This window comes from Hibiscus syriacus, unplaced genomic scaffold (genome assembly GCF_006381635.1).
Source record: "Hibiscus syriacus cultivar Baekdansim isolate YM2019G1 unplaced genomic scaffold, ASM638163v2 tig00110865_pilon, whole genome shotgun sequence".
Classification (NCBI taxonomy): Eukaryota; Viridiplantae; Streptophyta; class Magnoliopsida; order Malvales; family Malvaceae; genus Hibiscus; species Hibiscus syriacus.
Window position 1 is genome coordinate 88196 of NW_024062894.1, and position 11313 is coordinate 99508.

Genomic DNA, 11313 nt, shown 5'->3' on the forward strand with positions numbered 1-11313 from the left:
TGATTCATTTGTTTTATTGGTTTTAGAAACTGATTAGGTGGACCTTTGAGTCTCGAGCAAGTAACGTACCCCATTTCATTGATGTTGAAACAATAGCTAAATGCCTTGGCTATAGGATAGGTTCTAGGTTAGTCCATTCAATTCACTTACCAAGTTCATTTTACTTACAATAAAATGGGGGAGAATATAAGAAAATATAGTTTAATTTAACGATTATAAAAATTATAATACTTTTGTTTGTACACAATCTAAAATTTTAGCTTTTTCTTTTAATAATTTTTGGTTGAAAACATTTTCTAAAACAATTTTGGTTTACAATTGAAAATATTATCTTTTACATAATATTTTCGATTGAATCAAAAATGTTAAAATATTTATATTTTAAGTTGCGTTCAACAGTAAATGTTATGATTTTTATAACATTTTTCGATTACATCTATTTTTTTATCGTTCCTTAGCTTTAAATTATGCTACGTTAAGATAAAACTACCCTAATAAAAATAGATAAAATTAAGGGAATTTGTTTTAAATGAATCAGGGAGAGGTTGATCTAGAATTCTTTTAAAGATTTTAAATAAATTTTACAATACTTATTAAAATCATCTCTAGATACTTGCAATTTTAGTAAAGTCACCCCTTATACATTTCAAAAAGAGAAACACATCTAAAATCGTCCCCAACGAAGATATTGTGAGCCAGTGGCAACAAATGATTATTTAAGTTATTATTTTATTTTCTTTTTACGCTATAAGAATTAAATTAATAGAAAATTAAAATTACAGGAATTAAAATGAAAATTTTAGAAATTGAGACATTTAAGTTAAACGGGTGCATAAAAGGTATTTAATCATATTAATGTGACGTATTCGTTTGATTTTATTTTTTGCATTCACAAAATATTTTGAGATTTATGCGTTTACAAGTCACTTTATCGTTGATTGTAACAGAAAATCTCATTTTTACTTTTACTTTTAAATTATTTGTTTTTATTAGTAATTTTTTTTTTGACTTTTTTTTGTTGTCATTCGTTTCAAGGTTTCGTCTTAACTAATTTGTATCAACCCGCATTGTGTCACGAACTTCACCTAGTATGTTTGGTTGCTAATTCGTGCAACACTTGAAAGGAATGATTTTCCCGTCAAGTCATCATTTGTCTTGATTATCCGCTCAAACTCAAGCACACATTGCATTAGATCATTGCTACAACCAAGCCCCTCAAGCAAAGGGTCGAGCCCGTGGGGCATAGTGGATGCCCACACCCGACCTCAGACTTTTCCAAGAGAAAAAATGTTTTATTTATGCAATAACATCGGTTACAAAAGACTCACCCACACCATCGATTAGGCCGTAAGGGCGACCCTCGATGATTTTCACAGACACGTACCTTTACATATGGAGTAGCCCAAACTCTGTCAACTATCAACCCCTTACATATATGCGAAAAAAAAATATCAGAAACACCACGAGTAGACGTTAGAAATGCTCAAAGTGGGGACATCAACTTCACCCAATCTCTCTACCTAAACACATTGAAATGACTGAAAAGATGATAACTTATTCTACCCCGCCAATGAGCTCTATACATAGTTGGCCTTAACATTCCTATTTGGTCGTGGCTCTATAAAGGAGATGGCCATGACATTCTCCTACCGCTTAATTTGTCGATGCCCTCGTCTAATGCACAACTTGAAACCCCTTGATCTTCTACTTAAATGCCCTAAAGTCATACTCTCGCTCCCAACTTTTCTCTTCTGGATCCATGCCTCCCTACTTGATTAGGTATTCCCGTCTTGGTTTCTACCCATCATCACCACTCTATCAACAAGAATCTCATTAACAAAATGTTGTGATGGAGGTTGTGCACAAATCGACTCCCTGGTTGTCTGACTCCGATTAACATCTCTCGGGTCACCATAGAATGGCTTCAGATTGCTCACATGAAAAAAGGGGTGAACTTTCATCCAAGCAGGAGGGTCTATCTTATAAGAAGCAACCTTAAACACAATTATGATAGGTCCCTCGTACTTGTGCACTAATCAATGATCCGTCTTTCGTAAGAATTTAAGCTGCTCCGGCATCAGCTTGACCAAAACCAAATCTTCAACTTGAAACCGCAAATACCGCATATTACGATCAACATACTTCTTCATGTGTTTCACCACTTTCTCCAAATATGCCTTGGAAATTTCATTATTCTGCTTCCACTCCCCAACAAAATTAGAAGCCTACGGGTATCTTCCCAAACTAGTCTCATCCACCGTATGAGGAAGTCTCGACAACTGACCTATTATAAATTCAAAGGGGCTTTTATTAATGGAACAACTCTTTTGGAAATTGAAACACAACTGGGCAATGTCCAACAGTAGAGGCCAATTATTTTGATAGCTTAAAAGAAGTTCCTCAAATATTCCTCCAACAAGCCATTAAAACACTCTGTTTGACCATCTTTCTGAGGATGGTAACTCGATGAGGTGTGTTCCGAGCATCTTGAGCAGTCACTTCCAGATGAATATCTCATCTCTATTACTAACTATGCTCTATGGAATGCCCCAACACTTCAGTACATGTTTGAATACCAATTGAATTGTCATTTTTTGCAGAACAATACTTAGATGCTTGGATGAAAGTGTTCAAGAACATGTCCACCACTACCAGTATAGATCCAAGTTCCCCCACTCAAGCTAAACTAGCAATAAATTCCAATGAGACACTCTCCCATGGTTGGGTAGGCATTGGTAACGGTTCCAATAAGCTAGTTGTCTTTTGATAATCCACCTCATCTTTTTGATATACTATGCAAGTTCTAGTGTAGTCTATTACACCTTATCGCATCTGGGGCCAATAATAACCTTATCTCAGCAAAGTAAAGTGCACCTTCAACCTAGATGTCCAGCTCATAGGGTGTTAGGAAACTCCCTTAGTAACTTTTATCGAAGTTCACATCCTCGAGGAACATAAATATGTGGCCCTTTTATCATAACAAACCATTCCCAATCTAGAAACACTTCGAATGACCCTTCTCGACCAATTTCATGAGAGCTACCACTTGAGAATCCTTTTTGGAACACTTTGTGATAGTTGTGGAATTTCATTGCATACCCTATTAGAAAATAGGAAAGCCATCCGTCTCAATGTTACAAGATCCGCTCTTCGGCTTAAAGCATCAACCATCTAGTTCTTTGACCCCACCTTATGCTCAAAGCTAAAATCAAACTCTTCTAAAAACTTTTGCCATTTGGCTTGCTTCGCCGTAAGCTTTGGTTATGTCAAAAAGTGACTAATCGCCATATTGTCTATATTTACCATGAACCTATAACCTAACAAGTACTGCCTCCAAACCCGCAAACAATGGATTACTACTAAAAGCTCATTCTTAAGAGAATTATATTTTGTTTTAGGCTCATTAAGCTCCCTGCTCTCAAACGCCACTGGGTGACCATCCTGCAACAATATTTCCTATCGCATAGTCTGAAGTATATGTCTCAACTTCCAAAGGCCTCTCTAGATCTGGTAAGGCAAGAACCAATTCTCTAAGCACCACCTTCTTTACGTCATCAAAATCCTCCAGACATTTTATCTACCAGACCCAAGTCCTTCCTCTCTCAACAAATAAGTAAGCGACTTCATCCTTCGGGAATATCCCTCGACAAATCGTCAGTAATAATTGGCCAGATCAAGAAAAGATACAAGTTCACTGACATTTTTTGATGTTGGCCACTCTTGTATTGCCATCACCTTTTCTTGATCTATCTAAATACACCCTTATTCGATGACGTGCCCCAAGAACTGAACCCAAGTCTGAGCAAAAGCACATTTCTCATTTTTCGCGTACAACTGATTCTCCTGTAATCTCTCTAGAACCAACCGAAAATACTCTTGATTCTATTCTATGGAATAACTAAAAATCATTGTATCATATAAATAGATGACAACAAACTTATTTAAGTAGTCATGGAACACCTGGTGCATCAGATTACAGAAAGTAGTAGGAGCATTGGTTAGTCCAAATAGCACAACAAGAAATTCAAAAGCAACATACCGAGTTACAAAAATTGTTTTTAGTTCATCCTCTTCGACCACCCTCACTTGGTGGTCCATACTTGAGATCCAACTTAGAGAATTACTTGACTTACTTAATTGATTAAACAAATCTGTAATTAAGGAATTGGGTACTTATTTCAAACAATAACTTTGTTCAAGGCCCTATAATCCACAATCTCATGCTCTCATCATGCATTTTCTGAAACAAAACTGGTGCCTCATAAGGTGATTTTGAGGGTCGAATGAAACCAATTTGAAGTAACCCATCCAACTGCATCCTTAACTCATCTAATTCTAAGGGACCATCCGATAGAGACACTTTGTAGGGTAGTAACTCGATTTCATGATCCACATAACTTTTAGGCGGTAATTCCATAGGTAAATCATCTGGAATTACATCTTCAAAGTCTTTTAATATCTTTCTAACACCCTCATGCAAACCTTCAGATTCAACTCCCTCTTTGAAAATTGGGAATACCAAAAATGAAGGCTCTCCTTTCCTCACTCATTTCTTAAACTAAATTATAGATAATATATTCTTCTCTGGACGAGAAAGAATTATGGTGGCCACTATACCTGGACGCTCCCTTAAGAATAACAAGCAATTGGATGCGAGAACATGAATCACTTGGGTCTCCATCATAAAATCGAGCCCCAAGACCACATAAAAATCATCTATGTGGTAAAATGTGAAATTCACTTTTCCTTCCCACGATTCAAGCCTGATACTCACCCCCTTTGCACTCTTGCAAATAGTTGAATTAACTGAGTTAACTGCTTTAATTTGTCCAGCCTTTTTGGTAACAACTAGCCTATATCTCTTAGCTTCCTCTGGGGAGATAAATGTATCGGTTGCCTTGGTGTCCACTAGAGGTTTAGAGTTTTTTCCATTTATCCATATGTCTATATACATCAATCCCCTCTATGGTTCATTCTTTAAGTTGTTTAATTGGGTTTGCAATGTCGTTATAAAATGGATTGAACCCATCATGGCCGACTTCGATTGAATCTCTTCTACGGACAAGTTCTCGTTTATCTCTGTTGAACTATTATTTTGATATTTTTGATATAACAATTTATGGTAAAATGATTTTGTACTTGAATTGAATTTATTCAAAGTTTTCAAAAATAATTCAAAGTCCTTAAAAGTTGATTTGAGCACAAAATGATTTTCACGTAAAATAAGTAATGATACTGTTCTTACAATATCGATACTTCATGAACAATACTGATACTGTTCATATGGTACCGATACCAAAGGTAAGGGAAGTATCGATACTCACTAGGTAGTATAGATACTACTAGCAATTCTTAAATTGTAGAATACAAAAATGGTACCGATATCAAAGGGGGTACCGATACTATTTTTTATAATAGTATCGATACCATAGGCATAGTATCGATACCATAAGGCCCCAATGGCTAGTTGATTTAAAAATAACAAAGGTAGTACCGATACTCTCTTTATGAGTATCGATACCCTCTGTACTGGGCAGTTTTATTTTACAGAGATTTCATCCCCAAAGGTCTAGAAATCATCACAATGGCTAGAAACAACCACAACTTCATTCCAACATAAAAATACAAGTTCAAGATACTTGAAGAAGTGTTAGAACACCTATCCAAGCAATTAAACACAAGAGAAGAGTTTTCCAATCTTATTTTATCTCTCTTGTAAATATTAATGTTTTAGTGAGCTAAATTTTGTAAACACCCTACCTTTGATAGGTTTTATTCTTTTTACCTTTTGTAAAAGGAGATTGGTTCTATCTTATCCAAGTGAAAAGATATGGAGTGTAAAGGTTATCTCTTTATCCTTTAAAAAGAAAGAACAAATTAGTGAATTTGTTAAAAAATCTTTAGTGAGGAGCTAAGGTAGGGGAGGCAGACTTAGTTGAAAAGTCGAACCACTATAAATCATTGTGCCAATTTTCTTATCTTTTACTCTCCTTACTCCCTAAACAAAATTTTATCAACTCACCCCCTTTGTACATTTTTTGGTTGTTTGAATTGAGCCTCTTCAATCATAACAATTGGTATCAGAGCTTGACTCATTTCAAGATTTAACCACCTTGAGATGCTCCTAGAAGAAGCTCTATCGATTCCCGATGCAACCGACAAAGAGATGGCTTCAACTTCTGGTGCATATTACATTGAATATTCACAACCGGTCAACAAGTCACCCTACTTCAATGGAGCAAATTATGCCTGATGGAAGAATACGATGATTCTCTTCATTCAATCCAACGATCTAGAAGCTTGGAACTCAATCATGAAGGGTTACTCCACTCCACCCAGTGAGATAGACAATTGGAGTGATGGAGAGAATAAAAAGTTCCAGCTCAATGCTAATGCTATGCACATCCTCTTTTGTGCATTAGGCCCAGATAAATATGGAAGAGTCTCCTCTTGTTCAAATGCCAATGAGATATGGGATAAGCTCCAAGTCACTCATGAAGGAATCGATAAAGTGAGAGAAACCAAGATAAGTCTTATCAACCATATCTACAAAAATTTCAAAATCAAACCCAATTAAGACATCAAAACTATGGCATATAGATTTTTGTGATTGTCAACGGTCTAAAGGGATTTGGAGAAGTAATCTCTAATGAAAAGCTTATGAGGAAGATGATCTACTCTCTTTCAAAGTCTTGGCAATTGAAGAAGATGACGATCATTGAGGCTAAGAATATAAAGTCTTTCACTCTCGATGAGTTGATTGGTTATCTTCTCACTCATGAGTTGATGGTGAAGAAATAGGAAGATGATGAAGAAAATAATGACAAGAAGAAAGAAGAAAAGAAGAAAGAGGTAGGCATTGCCTTCAAGTCCACCAATAAGAGCTATCAAGATTCAAATAAAGTGGTGGATGAAAACGATGATGAAGAAGAAGAGATGGCCAAGCTCTTCAAAAGGTTCAAGAGATTCATGATTACCAAGAAAGTGAAGCATGAATTGAGCAAGAAGAAGAGTTTCCCGGTGTGCTTCAATTGTCAAAGAATGGGGCATGTCAAGTATGAATGTCCCCTCCTAAAAAAGAAGGGATTATATAAGAAAAAGGCATTTGTGGTAGCTTGGAATGATGAAGATGACTCCAATGATGAAGATGAAGTAGCCAACTGATGCAAGTACGTTTTCACATGCAAAAGAAGTATTCTTGAACATTTCTATATTATACTTACTTTATATTAGTTTGATCATATATAATATAATAATGCATATCATGTTAAGGTTTCTAGTTATATAGCTAAAGGATAACTTAGCATGCACACATCTTTATAATTGATGTACATTGATATTTTAAGTATGTTAAGCATGTTAAAATAGTCTTGCATTCATCTTAGTATGCTTCATTACATTCATAAAATGGCGGCATGCTTATTCATTCATTTGTTAGCTCACGTGCATTCATTTTAGCTCTTAGACCTTATTCATTAGTTTACATATATTATATGATGATATGCTTAGCTCATGTCATGCATTCATAGCTCACTAGGTCCTAATCATGCATGACAACAAGGTAATTAGAACATACAAGCTCAATGCCTTTGAATTACCTTGTTTTCTTTGCACATGTAGGTACATTGGAGCATGGCACACATTGGAAAAACTTGGTGGAGTATTTGGAATCCATATACAGCTCATAATTAGCTCACAAACATCATGGCAGCTCGTGGAACACAATGGGAAGCTCAACTCAGTTAGAGGAGCTCAAGGCTAGCTAATCTTAGCTAGTTGGACTATTAGAAGACTGGTAGCTAAAAGTGACATCAATGGCATCTGAACATAGCTGAATATGCTGATATGAAGCTTGGGAGATCATGGCTAAAAGGATCATTCACCACCAACCCTTGCCTTGCTAGCTAGCTAGACACATGCAAGCTTGAAGAGAGCTCAACTCATGTCCAAGGCTGGTGCACATGCTTGGTCTTCATTCCATGCATTAAGCTACACCACAAGCTTTCTAGAGAACCATGTGCAAGCCTTGTGACCAGCCAAGCCATGTGCTATGTGTGTGACCCCATTTAGGCTCCAAGATGAATAGCCACATAATCATTCGACCAAACATCATTTCTTCTCCAAATTGGTGGCAACTTGAAGGGATTCAAGCACTATTCGGCTAAGGATTAAGACTCCCCATGCCAACCGAACCAGCACCTATGTTTTCATGTTTTTTTTATTTAATTAATTATGGCATTCTAGAGGGACACAAGGGCTGACCGAACCACCATGTACCTATTCGGCCAAGTCATTTCAAAAACTATAAATAGGCTAGTCCTATTCATTTGTAAACACACCTTTCATATAATTTAAAGTGAGATTATTCACTTTTCTTAAGTCCTTAGAACTTTTATCGACTTATCAAGTAATTTAATTACTTGTGGCGTCAACCCCTTTCCCTTGATACTTGTGGTTCCTATCTCTATATAGATAGTGGGTCCAAGTCCTTGTTATCACCCCTTAGAAAGATTTATAAGGTTGGGTCTTTGCTCTTTATAGCACTGGTTCTTCCTTGCTCATTTCTAAGATACTATCCTCACCAACCATCCTTTGTTTCATCACCCATACCATAACCATAACAACATAATCCCGCTACCATTTCTTATAATATAAATAGCCTACCATTTCACCTTTACATCTACCACCAAGCCATCTTTTTGAGTCATTTACTTATGCAAGTTGTTTTTCTTCCTTCCTAGATCCACAATTAATTAAAGGTAGAAGTACCTTACATCAAGCGATATTCAGAGTTTTGGTGGAAGAAGCAACGTGCAACAACAAACAAAAACTACAAAAAAATGCAAGTGAAAGAATAAAAAAAATCAGCAAAGAAAATTGCAAGCATTCAAAAGAAGAAAACAAAAAGAAGAAAGAGAAAAGAAAAGTTGAAAGCACACAACAACAATTCTCATCACCAAGCCATTCAAGTAAGCCTTTATAATTGATTCTGGTGATATAAGGGTTTTGAAGTGACTTTGTGTAAGTAACCCCTTTATTCTCTTCTTTCTATTTCTAAGCCATCATTTTCATTATATTTTTCTTTCTATTCCTACTAACCCTTTTGCAGCCAACGCACGACAAGTAAACTTTTCTGGGTACAGTTTTGAGTAAAGTTACTTAGAACTTGAGATAAAGAGATTGAGAGGAAAAAGGCTTGAGCGTGTGATATCAGAAGAGGACTAGTAAAAGCCTTGAAGTCCTAGAGTACAAACCCGAGCGAATTGAGTGACATTTAAGTTTCCTTGGAGTGAACTCATGAGGCTTTGTGAGAGCATTATTTGGTAAGGTCTTTACACATTTTTCTTTTCTTATTTCACTAATCATGTCTCAGAGTCCAAGACGAACCCCTGAAAGAGAAGCCCCTAACTTGTAAACTCAAGCAATTATGCATGAAATGGCAAGATTGTTGAAACTAGAGTTGGAGCCCTTGCATGATCAAATGGATCAATTTGAAGCATCTTTGGACAACCAAAGGATAATTCACCCTAGAATGGAAGAAGAATTTGAAGAAGAGGCTGAAATAGAGCAAATAACCCAAGGAGCAAGAAGAGATGTACATAGAAATCAAAATGATAACTTTAGCAACATCATGGTAACAATTCCTCCATTTCAAGGACGAACTGATCCCAAAGCCTATCTTGACTGGGTAATCAAGATTGAGCATATTTTTGAATGCCAAAACTACACGAAGCAAAAGAAAGTAAGACTTGCTGCTATGGAATTTGTGGACTACGCCCTAGTTTGGTGGGATCAATTAGTAAGTTCAAGGAGAAGAAATGGTGAATGCCCAATCAATACTTAGGAAGAAATGAAGACTATCATGAGGAAAAGGTTCGTGCCCAATCAATTAGTAAGTTCATGGTCATTTGGAACATGCTTGTCTTATAAAGAAAAGAAAATCATTTAAAATTAAACAAGTATGGGTTCCTAAGGGAACAAGGGGCATTGAAACTAACGTTCAAGGATTCAAAGCAATTTGGATACCAAAATCTACTTAAATGTCTCTTGTAGGTGTGTGGGAGCAATGATGATAAAAATGAAAAAATCAAGATGCTCTAGCCACATAAAAAAAGGAAAGGGGCGAGGCGATATACGAAAAGTGCCATGAGGTGTGCGCCTCCATCACACGCAATCGCCAATTCTTCACCGCCTCCACCGACAATAACAACAGTCACCACCACAGGGTGTTGACTAGGTAATCTCCTTCTCCTCCTCTCCTCAGCTCATCTTCATTCTCTTTCTTTACCATCGAATCACCCCTTCTCTTTGTTTACAAACGACACACCACTTAAGTAATCCCCTTTTTAATTAATCATTTTATTTATTTATTGTAAAATGGGTTGTTTCTTTTTAGTCTTAATTAATTTATTGTGAAGTTTGTGGTTTGGCAAGCATGATTGCATGAATAAAACATTTTCAATTATCTACACAATGCACACTCGTTTTTATATACCATTATTTTGTATTAATAACTTAATCACAAATTCATACTTAACAGAGCATGAATGAGTTGTTTATTTTTTATTGCATTTTTATATATACTTTATTTGTATTAATAACTTAATCACAAATTCATACTTAACAAAGCAATAAATAAATAATCAATTAAGTTTTAATTAGAAGAAAATTAAAGCTAAAATTAGTTAACAGAATATAAAAACCATCATACTAAAATTAGCTAAAATTCAAGTTTGATTCAAATATATTCTGTTTTTGCCTAAAACAATTCATCATGGACATGTTTAAGAAATTTTTATTTACCTTTTTCCATATATTATTCAGATAATTGTTACTAACAATTATGAATTTCAAATACTGAAGTTAAAAATTAAATGGAACCCGAAAGTGGAACAGTTTCAATCGGATTATCGACCACTACATATCCGACAAGAAAATATAGAATGCTAGAGTTGACAAACAAAAATAATTTTGGACTTGCAATTTTGGTAATAAAGTTTGTAAAGGAGGAGTATATCGGATGAAATAATATTTGGTTGGAGGATTTCAAAATGTGATCAAATGTCTTAATTGCCCTGAGCATGTAAGAGAGGAAGTGAAGAATTTCATCACTAAAAAATTAAGAAAAGGTTGCAAATTTAAATATTACGCAAGAGTTGACTCATTGCATTGATGAGTATGATGATGAAGAAGAACTTGACATATTAGACTCAAGTGGGGGTAACTTAAGTCAAAAGTGTAAGAGACCCTTACCCAAAACATCAAGAACCATCCAATGGATTTTTTTGTCACTCCAAAAGCTAATCCAAACAA